The following is a 16,421-nucleotide window of genomic DNA, read 5'->3' as shown; positions in this document are numbered from 1 at the left end:
ACTCAAACATTCTCACAGACGTGCCCCAAAACCAAGTTTATCATGAGCATCCTATGACCCACTGAAATTGACACATAAAGTTAACCACCGTGCACACGAGTGTCCAAGCCTGTGAAACACAACGCACACAAAGGGAGAAGTCAGAGAAAAGGACCATCAGATGAATGCAAGACAGTTAACTGAACAGCAATAGTAAATCCTTCCTTTCAATAATGACCTTACATGTAAACGGATTAAACTCTACAATAGAGAGACATGATGGGACTGAATGAATGAAAACAAGGTCCAATCACAGACTGTCTACAAGAAGCTCACCTTAGATTTCAGGGCACATAAATGTAGCAAAGGCAATAGTAAGGCAGTTTATCACAGCAAGTATTAAAGAAAAGAAAGACAGGGTCAGAAAAATGTCTAAGGCCAAGACAATTGCCAAGAAGCCTAATGACCTGAGGTCTGTGGTAGAAGGAGACAGCTGTGTTCTGAAATTGCCCTCTGACCCCCACACACATGCTACACATGTGCACACACACCTCTACCCACACAGAGTAGTCAGGTAGGGGAGTTATACTGTATAAATGTAGTAAATGGTCTGTTTGTTTGTTTGTTTGTTTGTTTGTTTGTTTGTTCAAGACAGGGTTTCTCTGTGTTCCCTAGCTGTCCTGGAACTCATTCTATAGACCAGGCTGGCCTCAAACTCCTAGAGATCTGCCTGTCTCTGCCTCCTGAGTGCTGGGATCAAAGGTGTGCACCACAAAAGATACAAAAGAAACAATTGTCTTCACACCTCAAGGAATTAGAAAAGAACAAGTCATACATCAACTAGTTTTACATCATCTTAATACAAGCTAGAGTCATTTGGGAAGAGGAAACCCTTAATTAAGAAAAGGCCCCTACCAGACTAGCCATTGGGAAAGCCTGTGATGGATTTTCTTGATTGATGATTGATGTGGAGGGCCCAACTCACTGTGGACCACATCACCTCTGGGAAGGTGGTCCTGCGTTCCATAAGAAAACAGGCTGAGCAAGCCATGAGGAGTAAGCCAGTCAGCTGAATTCCTCCACGGCTGCCCTGCTTAAACTCCTGTCCTGACTTCCCTTGGCAATGGGCATCTTGAAGTATAAGATGAAATAAGCCTTTCCTCTCCAAGTTGCTTTTGGTCATGGTATTTTATCACAGCAACAGAAACCTAACTAAGACACCAACTAAGCCCAAAGTCAGCAAAAAGAATGAAATAAAGATGGGAGCAGAAATAAACAAAATAAGGACCCAAAAGACAGTTTTATGTCCCTTCATAAACTGTGAGCCCAAACAAGGCCTTCTTCCCTTCGGCGGCTTCTTGTCAGGCATTTGGTCATGGCAATGAGAGAAGTAACGAATACAGAAAACCAGTACCAGGGCCGGGTCGCTGCTAGGATAAACTAGACCACGTGGTTCTTAGGCCTTCAGAACTAACGGTAGGAGGGAAGGGGAAGAGTTTGGAACTTTGGGCTTGCGAAGTCCTGGAACACTGAAGCAGAGATTAATGGGCCATGGTCACAGGGCGGGGAGGGGGGCGGGGAGTTAGAAGACCAGAGGTGGAGAGAAATGTGGACAGTAGAGGGCCAACTCATGAAAAAACTTGAAAAGATAAATACATTGAAAGACTATTAGCTAGACTAAATAAGAAAAAGAAGGAATACTGAATGAAATTAGAAATTAATGAAAAATGGTATAGCTGATGTCAAAGAAATTTTAAAAGAATCATTCAAAACTACGATGATGAATTAATTATACACCAACAGGCTGGATAACTCAGAAGAAATGAATAAATCATTTCCTAGAAACACACAATATACCGTACCTAAAACATGAAGAAACAGAAAAGTGTATGCCATCCATCACAAGTACAGAAATTGACCCATTGGCCAAGATCTCAAGAAAGTTCACTAATAAAGTCTCACAAATTTAAAATCAATGCCAATCCATCTATCCATCTTCCAAAAATTTCAAGAGGAATAAAGACTTGAGAGGTCAGTATTAGTCTGATATCAAAGCCAGACAAAAATACCTCAGGATAGAAATCCACAGACCTGTATCTCTGATGAATCTAGACACAAAACCCTCAGTGAAAATTTTAAATTCTCTGCTGCTTTACTGATAATTTTTTTTTTACTCAATCAAAAACCAAACTCAACCAGGTGATGTTTGTCTCCGGGATGTAAGGATGGTTCAACATCTTGAAAATAACGAATAGTTCTGATTAACTGGCTAATGATTTCTGCCTTATTAAATCCGCTGGCCCACCTCTGGCATCCTACCTGTTCAGGTGGATTTACTTTCCACAGTCGTGGTTATGGTTTGGATCTGAGCTATCCCCACAGGCTCACTTGTTAAAAACTGCTTCCTAATACAGTTTAGAGAGGGGACATTGGGAGTGATGAACCATGAGTGCTCTGAGTTCATCAAGGGATGGATCCATTGATAGGAGGTGGGCCCTAGTTTGAGGGAGCGTATGTGTGGGGGGGTGAGGGGTACTCTTAGAAGCTATGTCTTAACCTAGACTTCTCCCTGGCCCTTCCCTCTGACTCCTGCTTCTCTCTTCCTCCCTCTACCTGTCTCCCTTTCTCTCACCCTCTTTCTTGCTGGCTGCATGGAGTAGCAGCCTCCTCCTGCCATACATCATCACCACTGCCTGCCTTGCCTCAGGCCCAAAACAGTGGAGCCAGCCAGCTAGCCAGCCAGGAACTGAAACTGCAAAATAAAATCAATCTCTCCTGCTTTAAGTGGATTTTCTCTGTTATTTTTTTCTCAGTAACAGAAAGCTAACACAGTGATACAAAAGTATTGTACATATTTTGAGGAAAGACAGAAAATAAGAAAATTTAACTGACTAATAATTACTAAATTATAAATGAACATTAAGGTAGTAGTTTCTATTACTTGCATATTTTGCAGAAAGCCAATTAATATGGGATCTGACAGAAGTAATATCTTAGTAAATATTTTCTAAATCCTGAGTGTTTTCATTTACTTAAAAAAAAAACATTTTGATGACTTGGTGATGTTATATCATAAGACATGCTATGAGAATTTGTTGACTATTTCTGTTATTTTAAGTTCTTAGTATTATAAGCTTCAAAATAAACATCTTCATAGAAACACATGTGCACACACATTGCCCCTCTAGTCTCTCACATTCTCCCTTCCTGAGTGTGGACGCGTCCATCTGCCACTGTTTACTGAGCCCTGACTGTGTATGATCTTTGAGGAGTTACCTTTGCTCCATTTTCCTTGCTCTTCATCCTCTCCCTGGCTGACTTCAGCTCTGGGCACAACTGGAGTTGGTCTACAAGCAGCCCAGCCCTCTGTCTACTTACATTTTCCTCAGAGACAGACCTCAGCGAGCAGGCCTGAAGCTGACGGCCCCACTGCCCACCATTGTCCATCACCTCCTCGACACTCACTCATAGACTGCATGTGAAATGCCCCTACCAGGCTGGTGGGTTTGAATACTTGGTCCCCAGCTAATAGCACTGTTTGGGAAGCCGTGGAACTTTGGGGACATGGGTTTTTCCTGGGGTCGATGGGCTTTGAGATTTATAGACCAGCCTCCATCCCTGTCCCAGCTCTGCCTCCTGTTTCTCCAAGATGTAATGAATTGCAAAGTCCCACCCTCATGTTCCTACTGCTATGGAGCTGACTGCTGTGTTTAGGAGGTGGGTCTCTTGCAGGCAGACGTTATAGGCTATAGCTTGCCCTGATTCCAACCTGACCAGTTGTAACCTGCTGAGATATAAAAGCAAGGCGTTTCCCACCTCGCCACCACAGGTCCTCACGAGCCGTCCCAGGCTGAGTGGGCTCCGATAAATCTCTTCTCCCGTCAGCTGCTTCTTGTCGACTATTTGGTCCTAACAGAACAGGGGCTACTCCACCCACTTCTGCTACTCCCTTTGTGGCCAGTGCTACCATAATTCCCAGATTCCAACCCTCCCAAGCAGGATTGCTCTGGATGAGCCCTCACCTGGTGGTGGACACACTCTTCAGCTCCTAGCTTTTAAATCTCTCTGCTGTCTCTTTCTCAGCCTCGGGTGCACTGACCTGCTTTTTCCCCTAAGTTAATGTAGCCCGAGATGTTCATCCTCCAACTCAGATCACAGCCCCAAATCTCCTTGCTTGAAAGCCTCCTACTAGCTTTTCACGGCTTCCCACTGCTTCTGGATCCATTCTTGAGAAAGGCCTGTGAGGTCTTCTGTGATTTGGCCCTCTGAGTATCTCTCCAACCCTCTATCTCTAGAACCCTCCCCCTCTGCTGTGGGACCCATGCACACTAGAGCTCCTGAATGGGTTCCAAACATGTGTCCCCATTGCTCACATCTCACCTGAGTCTGAAAAGGCAGAACTGTCTTCCTCACCTTTGTGTTTCTACATACAGCACAGTTAAACCTAAGAGAGCAAAGTCTACACAGCCATTTCCGGAAAGAGCCGTGTCCTCACAACAGCGGCGACAGGAAGGAGAGATTTTGGTGTTATTTCTCTGGCCAGGTAGGACCTCACTCCCAGTACTTATCTAGCTTTTCTACCTGTGGGAAGAAAGAGGGCCTGATACGCAAGAAGCCTCTTTTAAGTCCATACCATCAAAGGTTTCTGAGGACAAGGTGCCCAATCCAACCGTCTTGCACCAGAGAGCCCAAATTCCTACCTCTAGTTTTTGTCAACTTGACACATGCTCAGACATATCTGGGAAGAGGGACTCTCTATCTATATGGAATTGCTTCTGTAAGATACAGGTGTGATTGTGGGATATTTTCTCCATCAATGATTGAAGTGGGAGGAGTCAGCCCGTTATGAGCAGAGCCATCCCTGGGCAGGTGGTCCTGGGTTCTATAAGAAAGCAATCTTAAGCAAGCTATGGAGAGCAAGCCAGTAAGCAATATTTCTTTATGGCTTCTGCTTCAGTTCCTGCCTCCAGGTTTCTCCCTTTAGCTCCTTCCCTGACTTTCCCTCAGTGATGGACTGTGACAAACTAAACCCTTTCCTCCCCAAGCTGTCTTGGTCATAGTGTCTATCACAGCAACAGAGAAGCAAGCTAAGACAGAGCGTATCATTGCCTACGCCAACAAAACTAAGTAGTCACTAGACTATGGCTTCATTTATAGGGATGTCTCTAAACTTAGACAGTTAAAGATACATTAGCAGGATGAGGGAGATGGCTCAGTGTGTAAAGTGTTTGCATGCAAGCATCAGGATCTGAGTTCGGATCCCCGGCACCGGTGTAAAAGCTGGACATGGAAGCATGCATCTCTAACCCCAGCGCTGGGATGGACACAGGTGGATCCCTGGTGCTCACTGGTCAGTCATTCAGTCTCACTGAATCAGTGAGTTCAAGGTTCAGTGAGAGACCCTGTCTCAAAAACTAAGATTGAGATTAAAAGAGGAAGACACCCAACATCTGGCCTGATGTGAGCATACATGTACACACACCTGCACACACACAAAAATGAATAACACACACACACAACTGAGAACAAGGTCAAGAGAGAGGAGAAACAAGGTTAATTCTCTAGGGTCCAATAGGGCCTCAAAGCCCTCTAAGACAAACCCATTGCTGTGATTGCTTGCCTGCTCCACAAAAGCTCCCACAGCAGCCCAGATGGCTGGAGCTCTTTGCTCTGCCTGTGAGGGAGCCACACCAATGTGTTGGATCCAGAGCAAGAGTCTGCCAATGACAGGCTGCCGGCCAACTCCTATCCTCCATCTGTCTGTGTATGTGCCGTGAGTTAAGAAATGTTTTTTTCATGTTTTAATAATTGAAAAAACAATATTTCATGACACATAAAAATTATCTAAGGGGCTGGAGAAATGGCTCAGTGGTTAATATCACTTGCTGCTCTTCCAGAGGACCCAAATTCAGTCTCCAACATCCATGTCAGGTGGCTCACAACCACCTCTAACTCCAGCACCATGGGAACTATGATCTCTACCAGCCTCCTTGGGCACCTGCAAATACATGGTACACCCAAAGACATGCACAAATACACATATAAGAAGTAAATCTTAAAAATGATTATGTGAAATCCAAATGTCAGTGATCATAAATAAAATTACTTAAAAAAAAAAAACCATACTGATCCACTTATATATTTTCTGTGGTGGTTTGAATAAGAATGACCCCTATAGCCTCATATATGTGAATGCTTGGTCACCAGTGAATGTTTGAAAGGATTACAAGGATCGTGGCCTTGTGGGAGAAAGTGGTATTACTGGAGGTTTCCAAAGCCCATGCCAGGCCCAGTCTCTCTTTCTGCCTGCAGATCAGGATGCACTGTTGACTGCGACTGCTCCAGTGCCAGCCAGAACTCCGCCATGCTCCCTACTGTGATGATAATGAGCTAACTCTCTGGAACTGTAAGCCAGCCCCAATTAAATATTTTGTCTTAAAAGGGTTGCTGTGCTCATGGTGTCTCTTCACAGCAATAGAACAGTGAGCAAGACATTTTCTATAGAGAATTTCACACTGTGGTGACAGAGTAGGCCAAAAACATGCTGCCTACAAAGTCAAAAATATTTACCTACAGGCACTTTTCAGGAAAAGGTTGCTAGTCTGTGACCTAGACTACTCAAAGCCTGTGAGTTACAGAGTAATAAACATGCAAAAATTCAAGCCAGATAAGAGTTTCACTTTTAGCAAAATAAATATACCTGATTCATTGTTGTTGTAGTTTTTTTTTTCAAGTCACAGTTTTATATGGGGGCAGCATGTATGCACACATGAATTCAGGTGCCCTTGGAGACCAGATGAGGCATTGGGTCCCCTGGAGCTGGAGGTGGTTGTGAGTCACCTGAAGTGGGTTCAAGTCCTCTGAAATATGTCTTCTTTGACTACTGAGGCATCTCTCCAGCCCCATGTGATGTTTTTGAGGTAGTGGTCCCCATGTCCCCTAAGCTGGCCTCAAATTCATAATATAGCCCAGGCTAGCCTTAAACTCATGGCAATCCTCTTGCCTCCTGAGTGCTAGGAGTATAGATACCCAACTTTCGATCGTCAAATAGTGACAGAGAAAAAGTGTCTCACTGAAGGGGTCCTTTGTCTCACGTGGCCCCATCCCCTTACTGAAAAAGGAAGGTACCTATGAGACTTTCCGGCTATCCCGTCTACTAGTTACAAAAATTACTCTTGGGTTGTTCTTCCAGGCTAATCAGTTTAGATACTACCCAAATGGTGTTGCGACAGACCAGAATGGAACTCACACCATCCTTCCTCCCGAGATCAAGGATATCTCCGTTTCCAGTGAACTCAGCAACTGGTGTTCACACTGTGACTAAGTATGTAGGTGGAGCCCTAGAGAATTCCCTGTCTCCTCCTGTTGTTCCTTGCTGCACATTTGAAAACTTTAGTAGGAGAACTCCATGAGACAAAACTGTGAGAAGTTCTAGGTATCCAGCTACCATCTTCCCTGATCATAGTGCCCTGCAGATTACTAAAGCAACTGCATATCTACAAAGCAAATTATACAGCCCAGATGTCCTTCTGAAAATGAACAGCCAAAACCACTTTATCATCTGTTTGGAGAGCACCTTGTCCAGAACCCCCTGACCTCCCTGCTCCAGTTTCTGAAAGTAACAGGAAAGCAAGAAGGCCATGCTCTGTTGTTGGCTGTTTTTTACTCTTTGGCTCTTTGGGGGGCCTACCACCCAGCTCCCAAATCATGACACAGATGCTTATTCTTAATTATAAATGCCCAACCTTAGCTTGGCTTGTTTCTAGCCAGCTTTTCTTAACTTTAAATTATCTCATCTACCCTTTGCCTCTGGGCTTTTACCTTTCTCTATTTCTGTATATCTTACTTTCACTCTTACTGCAGCTGGGTGACTGGCCCTTGATGTCCTTCTCCTTGATCTCTCTTGCTCTTCTTTCCTCCCAGATTTCTCCTCCTATTTATTCTCTCTGCCTGCCAGCCCCGCCTATCCTTTCTCCTGCCTTGCTATCAGTCATTCATCTCTTCATTAAACCATCAGGTGTTTTACGACAGGCAAGTAACACAACTTTACAGAGTTAAACAAATGCAACATAAAAGAATGAAGCACATCTTTTCATGATTAAACAAATGTTCCACTGCATAAACAAATGTAACACATCTTAAAATAATATTCTACAACAATGGCCCCCGATCCACATATGCTCATACACAAAAGGATGAATGCTTTGAGGGATTCACAATGAGAACCAGCCAAGCTCCAGCCCAGCCTCAGAAGTGTGCTTAGCATGAGCTGAAGAGATAAGGTGAACAGTGGGTCAGGGAAGAAGGACCCTAAAAATCAATCCAAACCATATGAGATCATGGCACAGGCTTTGGGTTTAGAACTGACTTATAAACAAGAACTTTAAAATACCACAATAAATAACCATATACACAGGAGTCACTTTTATATGCAAACACACACACACACACACACACACACACACACACACACACACACACACGGGAGGGGGGATAAAAAAGCTCCCAAAGTAGAATTGCTACAACAAAGTATATAAAATTACTGTTGTTTTAAATGGCATGTATACAACATATATGTATAAAGACATTTTAGACTCTGTTCTTTGTCCATACTCCATCTATAATTTCTTGATCTAAAATGTACATGACTACATGGTTAAAATTAAAGTGTATCTTCGTAAGTTAATTCCTCCAGGTTAACTGGGGACTGACCCATCCTAAATTAAATATTTGATCAAAATACCTCCCCACTTACATTTGCTTGAGGACAGTCTTCTGCATGCCATCTACACTCTACACCAGACAGGGTGACATCCTCTCTATTCCAAGTTCATTCTCCAGTCTGTTGTTTATAACTGCCTCAACTCCAATTTCTTCAGCAGAAATTTGAACTCACAACACAAGTAGATCCCCACTGACACCACTGCAGACCAGTAAGCATTCTGACCCCACAAAGGAGACAGCACTACCTACCTTACCTAGCAGAAAAAAAAATATATACATATTTTCAAAACAGGGAAACTGAGCCCTGCGTCCCAGAGATGTCTTCAAACAGGGAAACTGAGACACACACAGACACACACACACACACAGACACACACACACACACACACACACACACACACACACACACCGCCTCCCAGAGATGACTTAAACTTCAAGAAAATAAATTTTATTAAATGTTTTTTAAAGTATCTTTTGAGTTAGATAAAACTCCTTTAACAATGTTAGCAAAGTTTTCCAGTTTGCCTATCCCGAGAAAACCCAGTAAGAAAATACTACTGCTGGAGGAAGCTGTGGATGTAACTTAGTCAGCAAAATCTTTTCTAGCACACACCAACCCTGAACTCAGCCCCAGTGCCACATAAAACCAGGGAGGTGGTACACACCTACAGTTCCAGCACTCGGAAATGAAGGCAGGAGGATCAGAAGTTCAAGGTCACCCGAAGAGAAAGACAGGAAAGAAGGAAGGGAGGGAGGGGAGGAGGGAGGGATAGTTCATGGCCTGGGAATGTCACTCACTGGTAGAACATGCTTAGCATGTGCTTAGTGTATACATAGCATGTGTTTAGTGTGTGTGTGTGGCATGTGCTTAGTGTGTCTGTGTAGCCTGTGCAAGGCTTTTTGATTTTACTCTTGACCCTCAGCACCAAAACCTGAAATGCACACATATTGCCTCAAGCCCACAAGCAGTGTTTCTAAAATGTGCAGCAGCTTTGTTAAAATGGAAATCCACATGCTATTGCACTTGGCAGCTTCAGTAATTTGGTTTTCACTGAAAACAATCTTTCCGAGTATTGGACAACCAGAGAGGTGGAACATCTGTCCCTCGCCTTGTAGGAGAATGGCTGCGACACACTCGGGAAGCAGAGCTGATGGTCTGTGTTCCAGAACCTTGACGTAAAAACACTGTCAGTATTATCTGAGGCGGGACAGGAAGACACAGAAAAATGTGAGGGCACAGGAAGGGAAGAAGCCCCTGACCATGAGTCCAGGAAACCCCTCACCTGCTGGGAATCAGGAATTCCAGCATGAAAACAATATTCACTTAGCAGTGGTTCTCAACCTGTGGGTCACAACCCCCTTGGAGGTTGAACAACCATTTTACAGGGGTCGCATATCAGATGTCCTGCATATCAGATATTTACATTATGATTCATAACAATAGCAAAATTACAGATATGAAGTAGCAATGAAAATAATTTCACGTTTGGGGGTCACCACAACATGAGGAACTGTATTAAACGGTCGCAGCATTAAGGCAATTGAAAACTACTGACTTACAGTCTTTCTCCCTTCCGGCTGGAAAGCCTATAGTCTTCTAGTAAGACTCACCTGAAACCGCATTTACGGTGAAAGGACATGCCCTAAACCCCCTTTGCAATCCTGGTGTCTCCTCCCTTAACTTACCTGATTGCTATATTAATCTCATCCAAAGTACCTCCAAAGGCACACTGTAATCTCATTTCTCAAAAAGGAGGCGCGAGTGGAATTTCTTAGCAACCCTTTGAGACATACTTGAGGGCCACCAACCTGGACATGTGGCTGATGCTCGTCTCAGAGAGACGTGTGAGAGACCCATTCTCTCACACGCCTGGCTTTCTTCCTGAGAGCCTTTCTATGAACCCTCATTCATAAAACCCATGTCAAAAACATCTCTAATAAACTCCAACGCTACTTCATACTAGTTCATCCCCAAATTCTTTTCTGCAGTGAGGTCACAGATCCTGTATGACCAGAGTTGAGGTTCCTAAAAGACTAAAGGAAATCCTCAGTGTTGGAGGAGAAAATACAGACTTGAGCTGGTGGCCAGCCTTCTTGGCACACTGCTTCTAAATAAGGAGTGTGGCACGCCATGCTCCTGCGGATTCCCAGAACACTGAATTCTGGAGTAGCTGGCCTGCTGATGAGTCTGCACTGTCTCCTTTTATATACTTCTCCTGCGTGGAGACCCTGGTGGTGGAAATGCCCATTGTCCAGCGGAGGTAATGACTAGCCAATCATGGGCAGCAGGCTGCCACTATATGACAACGGTGCTGTTCCTCAGACTGTCACCAGAGTGGCTCATCTTGGGACTCTTTACCGACCTACAGACACTTTGATATTATGGGGTGGGGGGTGTCTGGTAACTGTTACATTTCCAACCTGGGACAAACAGCTGAGGTGCCGATTTAACATACCAAAGCTGGACAGGGCTGCCAGGTTCTCCCAGCATCCTTCAGTTCCAACCTGTCACAGGGTATGGCTTGCATACGCTGCCATCTCCCCTGAACTCTCCATTCCAGGGGCTAGGCTGCCCTTCCCCCAGCAGCTCTTCCCTGTATAATCCAGCCATGTTGGTTGCACGCCCCTCCCTTCCCTTTTGGACCTTTGTCCTCCTGGCCGCCACACCTGGTTCCCCCTCTCCCTCCTGATTCCTCTCCCTGTCTCCTCACACGACCCAGCTCAGTCTGCTCATGTCCACACTGGACTCTCCCTGACATCCCTGCCTCTGACCATGCTCTCCCACATATCTATGATAAACTTTCTCCTTGCAGGGAGGTGGCAGTGCGCACCTTCAGTCCCGGCACTTGGGAGGTAGAAGCAGGCAAATCTCTGTGAGTTTGGGGCCAGCCTGATCTACAGAGCTAGTTCCAGGATAGCTAGGACTGTTACACAGAGAAACCCTGTCTCAGGGGTAGGGGGTGGGGGGTGGGGGAGACTTTCTCCTCCACCATACCTAGGAGCGGTCATATCCTTTCCTTTTCTTTCTTTTTTTCTTTTTTCCCCCCATTTAGTAACAAAGGCCAGCTTGCTGTGGGTGACAGCATGGACCTGTGCCTCTGCTCTGCTGCCTCTGACGTCACCTATTGTTGGGTCTCACAAGCAGTCCATATATCTAGAAATGAGCTCAACTTGGACTTCAGAAGGGTTTCTGGAGGGTTAGATAAAAGCCATCACTCCTCGGGAATTTGTGACCCAAAGGGGTCCTTTCTCTTTCTTCCAGCAGAAGGGACTATGGCCACCTGTAGTGCCTATCAGCATACCAAAGCGGTACTACCCGGCAGGCTCCCTCAGTATCACAAGTACCTGTTACACATTTCAAAGTCCACACTAGTCTCCTGGCCCTTCCCTCCCCATAGCTACTTATCTTCCTTACAACCCACTATTTTCTACTACTCATTCTCTCTCTCTCTCTCTCTCTCTCTCTCTCTCTCTCTCTCTCTCTCTCTCCCTCCCTCCCTCCCTCCCTCTCTCCCTCCCTCCCTCCCTCCCCCTCCCTTCTCCTCTCCAACCTCACATCTCTCTATCTCTTGCTAGCTGGCTATCTCCACTATTGTCTCCCACTTCCCCAGGCCTGGCCAAGTCCAGTCTCTTCTTTGTCTGTGTTCTAGACTCTTCCAGATGCCTCTGGATAGTTTCTCTCTTTTATTCACAATAAGAACTTTACCCTAATAATGGAGTGGTCATGTTGACACCCCCTCGAATACATCTAGTGCCCAAACCCTTGCATACACCTTCCCAATAACATAGTACACTTTAAAACTGACACACTCAATGCTGGTGTGTCGTGAATTTAGTAATACCTTGTCAGGAAACAATTTGAGGAAAGGACCCAAAGTCTTTGAAATGTGAAGGGGCTGGTGGTGGAGTCGTGAATGAAATAGGCAACTTGGTAGGTCCCATGACTGGAACTGCTCAGTATAGTCACTGTCCGTGGATATATGACTTACCCAGAGTGAGTTAATCACAGAATGTAACACACACACACACACACACACACACACACACACACACACACACACAGGAGATACAAACAATCTCAATATTAGTGTGTTGCCCCAATAAATCTGTGTGCCATTAAAAGTTTAGCTATAAGACGGTTAAGATATATGAGGACAATTATACCATGCAAGAGCCAGAGGCAGGCAAATAGCTCATCTGAAGACATCCATTGTTGCTACTTTAGGGAGAGAGACGGATGAGTTATTTTGTTTCAAGGACTCCACACTAGAATCCTACCTTCTGGAAATAGAGGTATTCACTGTAACATTATTTGTCACAGAAAACAATTAAAAGTTTGTCATTGTGAAAATAATAGTTGCCTGTGTTATTTATACCGAGGAATTCCATGTAACTCTTTAAACAAAGCTATAAAGACAGGATACCAAGGAAGGGGAAGGAAAGCTACTTAGGGTCTCCAAGGCTGTAGACAGTTACATCAAAGAAGATAGGACAGAGACTGGGGGGATAGGTGTCAAATTCTGACTCTAAAAGAAGTTTATTTTTTATCTTTTTGGTTTTTTGAGACAGGGTTTCTCTGTGTAGCTTTGCGCCTTTCCTGGAACTCACTTTGTAGACCAGGCTGGCCTCGAACTCACAGAGATCCACCTGCCTCTGCCTCCCGAGTGCTGGGATTAAAGGCATGCTCCACCACTACCCGGCCTTTTAAAAAAAAATTATTTTATTTATTTGTTTGTTTGTTTATTTATTTATTTGTTTGTTTCTAAAAGAAGTTTAAAACCATCTGAGAAAGGCCAAGGCGGAGTCAGAATCAGATAGGAATTAATAGTATACGTTGGGGGTGGGGTGGGGTTTGTTTAACTCTTTACTCCTTGTCCATCAGTAATACATCCTGAGGTAAATACAGGTGAAATAACATCTGGATGAAATTGCCTTAAATCACCATATGTTTTTAAATATATATGTACTATTTACACAATTAATAAAATGAAAGGAAACAAATATTAACAGTTGTGACTTCCGAGGTATACAATTGAGTAACCGGGATTTTTTTTTTCTTACTCTATTTTCTAAGATTTCCATGATGAATGAGGGAGTGGAAAGTATGATAGGCTCAGAAGAATTAGACCAGAGGAATAAGTTACTCATACACAGGTAATTGTGGCACTGATTGTATTAATCTGGAGACAGTCTCTCTTAAGGGGCAATTTACCTTTAGACTTATCAACTGAGCGATTGCAGCCCTCGTAACGGCCTAAACCGGAAGCTGCAGCCCATTCTCCCATGTCCGGCTCTCTGTCCAAATTGCCCAGGCAGCAGCGTGCAAGTTTCCTGGTGGTCTAGTACGGTGGGTCCAAGGAATTGTAATTTTAGCTAGTAGTTCTCAACAGAAGGAGTTCACTGGAATAACCAAGGGCTTTTTTTTTTTCCTTCCCCAAACACAATTATAGGAAACTGAGTAGTTCTCCATAGGGTGCAGACATATGTATTGACAAAAGCTTCCTAGGTGGTTTGGGGGAGGCACATGTGGCTGAGAATCCCTGATATAAATAAATGTGTGTGAATATGCTTGAGATCCTTTTGGAAGAATACACAAGAAAATGGGGGCGGTAGGGAAGAGGGCTGGGTGCCAGGAAGAGGGGGGATTTTTTCTCTGTCTTTCCCGTCTTTCAGGGCTCTGTGCAAGTGTGTCATAAGATCAAATAAAGTGAAGGCAGAAGGGAACCAGATTTCTAGAGGGTCTGCCGTGGCACTCAGTTCCCGGAGCCTCTTTCTCTTTAGCCAGGGTGTTAAAAGCTCTGCAAAGTGACACCTTTTTTTAATGCAGATAATTTTGCTTTTCCATTTTTCATGGTTAACATACACTAACTTTAGAAGAACTCCATAAAAATAGTCAGGAAGAATTTTACACTCTGATTCTTACAGAAACCACCCCCCACTCTAGACTCACACATTGTACTGTTGGGATGTTTTGTTTTATCTGAACTTTGTGCTAAGCACAGGAACAGCCATAAAAGTAATCCTAGGACAATTTGAGAATTTAATTAAGACTAGATGAAACTACAAAGTGCTGCAACTTTTTTTTTTTTTTTGATGTTTTGACATAGGGGATGTCACTATACAGCCCAGGCTGGCCCAGAATGTGTCATCTCCCCGCTTCCAAAGCTGTTATCATTCACACACACACACACACACACACACACACACACACACACGACCCGTCACACCCCGCCCATGATTGCTTTTCAATATTAAACTAATACAGAGATTCTGCCAGGACAGTCAACACTGCCACAGAGGTCAATCTCCTCTTCCCCCTTCAGGAAGAAAGTTATTGGGACAACTGGGCAGGAGGTACTCAGATGAGTCTTGGCTGAGGACTTTATACGCCCATGCTCTGTGCTTATATGCACATCAATATTCAGAAACCCAAAGCCAAGACTCTAGTGAGGAAATTTTACCTGAGATTAGCGGCCCTTAGTTGGTTAGGGGAACTTCCCAAATGACTGTCAGAAAATAACTCTGGAGTCCCTGCTACTCAGAACTGTTTTAAGCTGGGGTGTGTGTGTGGTGTGTGGTGGTGGTGGTGTGTGTGTGTGTGTGTGTGTGTGTGTGTGTGTGTGTGTGTATAGTGTGTACAAACACACAGGTTCACATGCTTGCTTGTGTGCCAAGGCCAGAGGTCAATGTCAGGTATCTTCTGTAATCACATTTCACCTTGATTTTTGAGACGGGATCTCTCACTGAACCTGGGCCTCAGCAGGACTGGCTGGCCAGCAAGCTCTGGAGAACGGGGAGGAACCACCTTCAAGAACTGGGGTTACACAGGTGTGCTATTGTGCCAGGCTTTTCCATGGGTGATGGGATCTAAACTTAGGTCCTCATTCTTTTTTTTTCCTGGTTTTTTTATTATTATTATTAAGAGATTTTCTATTCATTTTACATACAAACCACAGATTCCCCTCTCCTCCCTCCTCCCACCCCCAGTCTTCCCCCCCAACCCACCCTCCATTCCCACCTCCTCCAAGGAGGAGGTCTCTAATAGGAAGTCAGCAGAGCCTGGTACATTCAGTTGAGGCAGGTCCAATCCCTTCCTCCCTGCACCAAGGCTGTGCAAAGTGTCCCATCATGGGCAATAGGCTCCGAAAAGCCAGCTCATGCACTAGGGACAGGTCCCAGTCCCACTGCCTGGGGGCCCCCTAAACAGTTCAAGCCAAACAACTGTCTTGCCTATCCAGAGGGCCTAGTCCAGTACCATGGGGACCCCTCATCTATTAGTCCACTAGTTTGGATGGTCGTCTCTGTACATTTTCCCATCATGATTTCAATGTCCCTTGCTCATAGAATCCCTCCTCTCTCTCATCGATTGGACTCCTGGAGCTCAGCCTGGCACCTGGCCGTGGATCTCTGCATCTGCTTCCATCTGTCACTGGATGAGGGCTCTATGATGACAGTTAGGGAATTCAGTCATCTGATCAACAGAGTAGGCCAGCTCAGGCACCCTCTTGACTATTGCCAGTAGTCTAAGGTGGGGTCATCCTTGTGGATTCCTGGGAACTTCCCTAGTACTCTGTTTCTCCCTATTCCATGATGTCTTCATTTATCATGGTCTCTCTTTCCTTGCTCTCCCACTCTGTCCCTGTTCCAGCTCAAACCTCCCACTCCCCTATGTTCTCATCCCCCATTCCTTGCCCTCCATCACCCACCCACCCCCAGTT

Source organism: Peromyscus leucopus, chromosome 9 (genome assembly GCF_004664715.2).
Source record: "Peromyscus leucopus breed LL Stock chromosome 9, UCI_PerLeu_2.1, whole genome shotgun sequence".
NCBI classification, from domain to species: Eukaryota; Metazoa; Chordata; class Mammalia; order Rodentia; family Cricetidae; genus Peromyscus; species Peromyscus leucopus.
Note: the sequence above shows the minus strand (reverse complement) of the source record.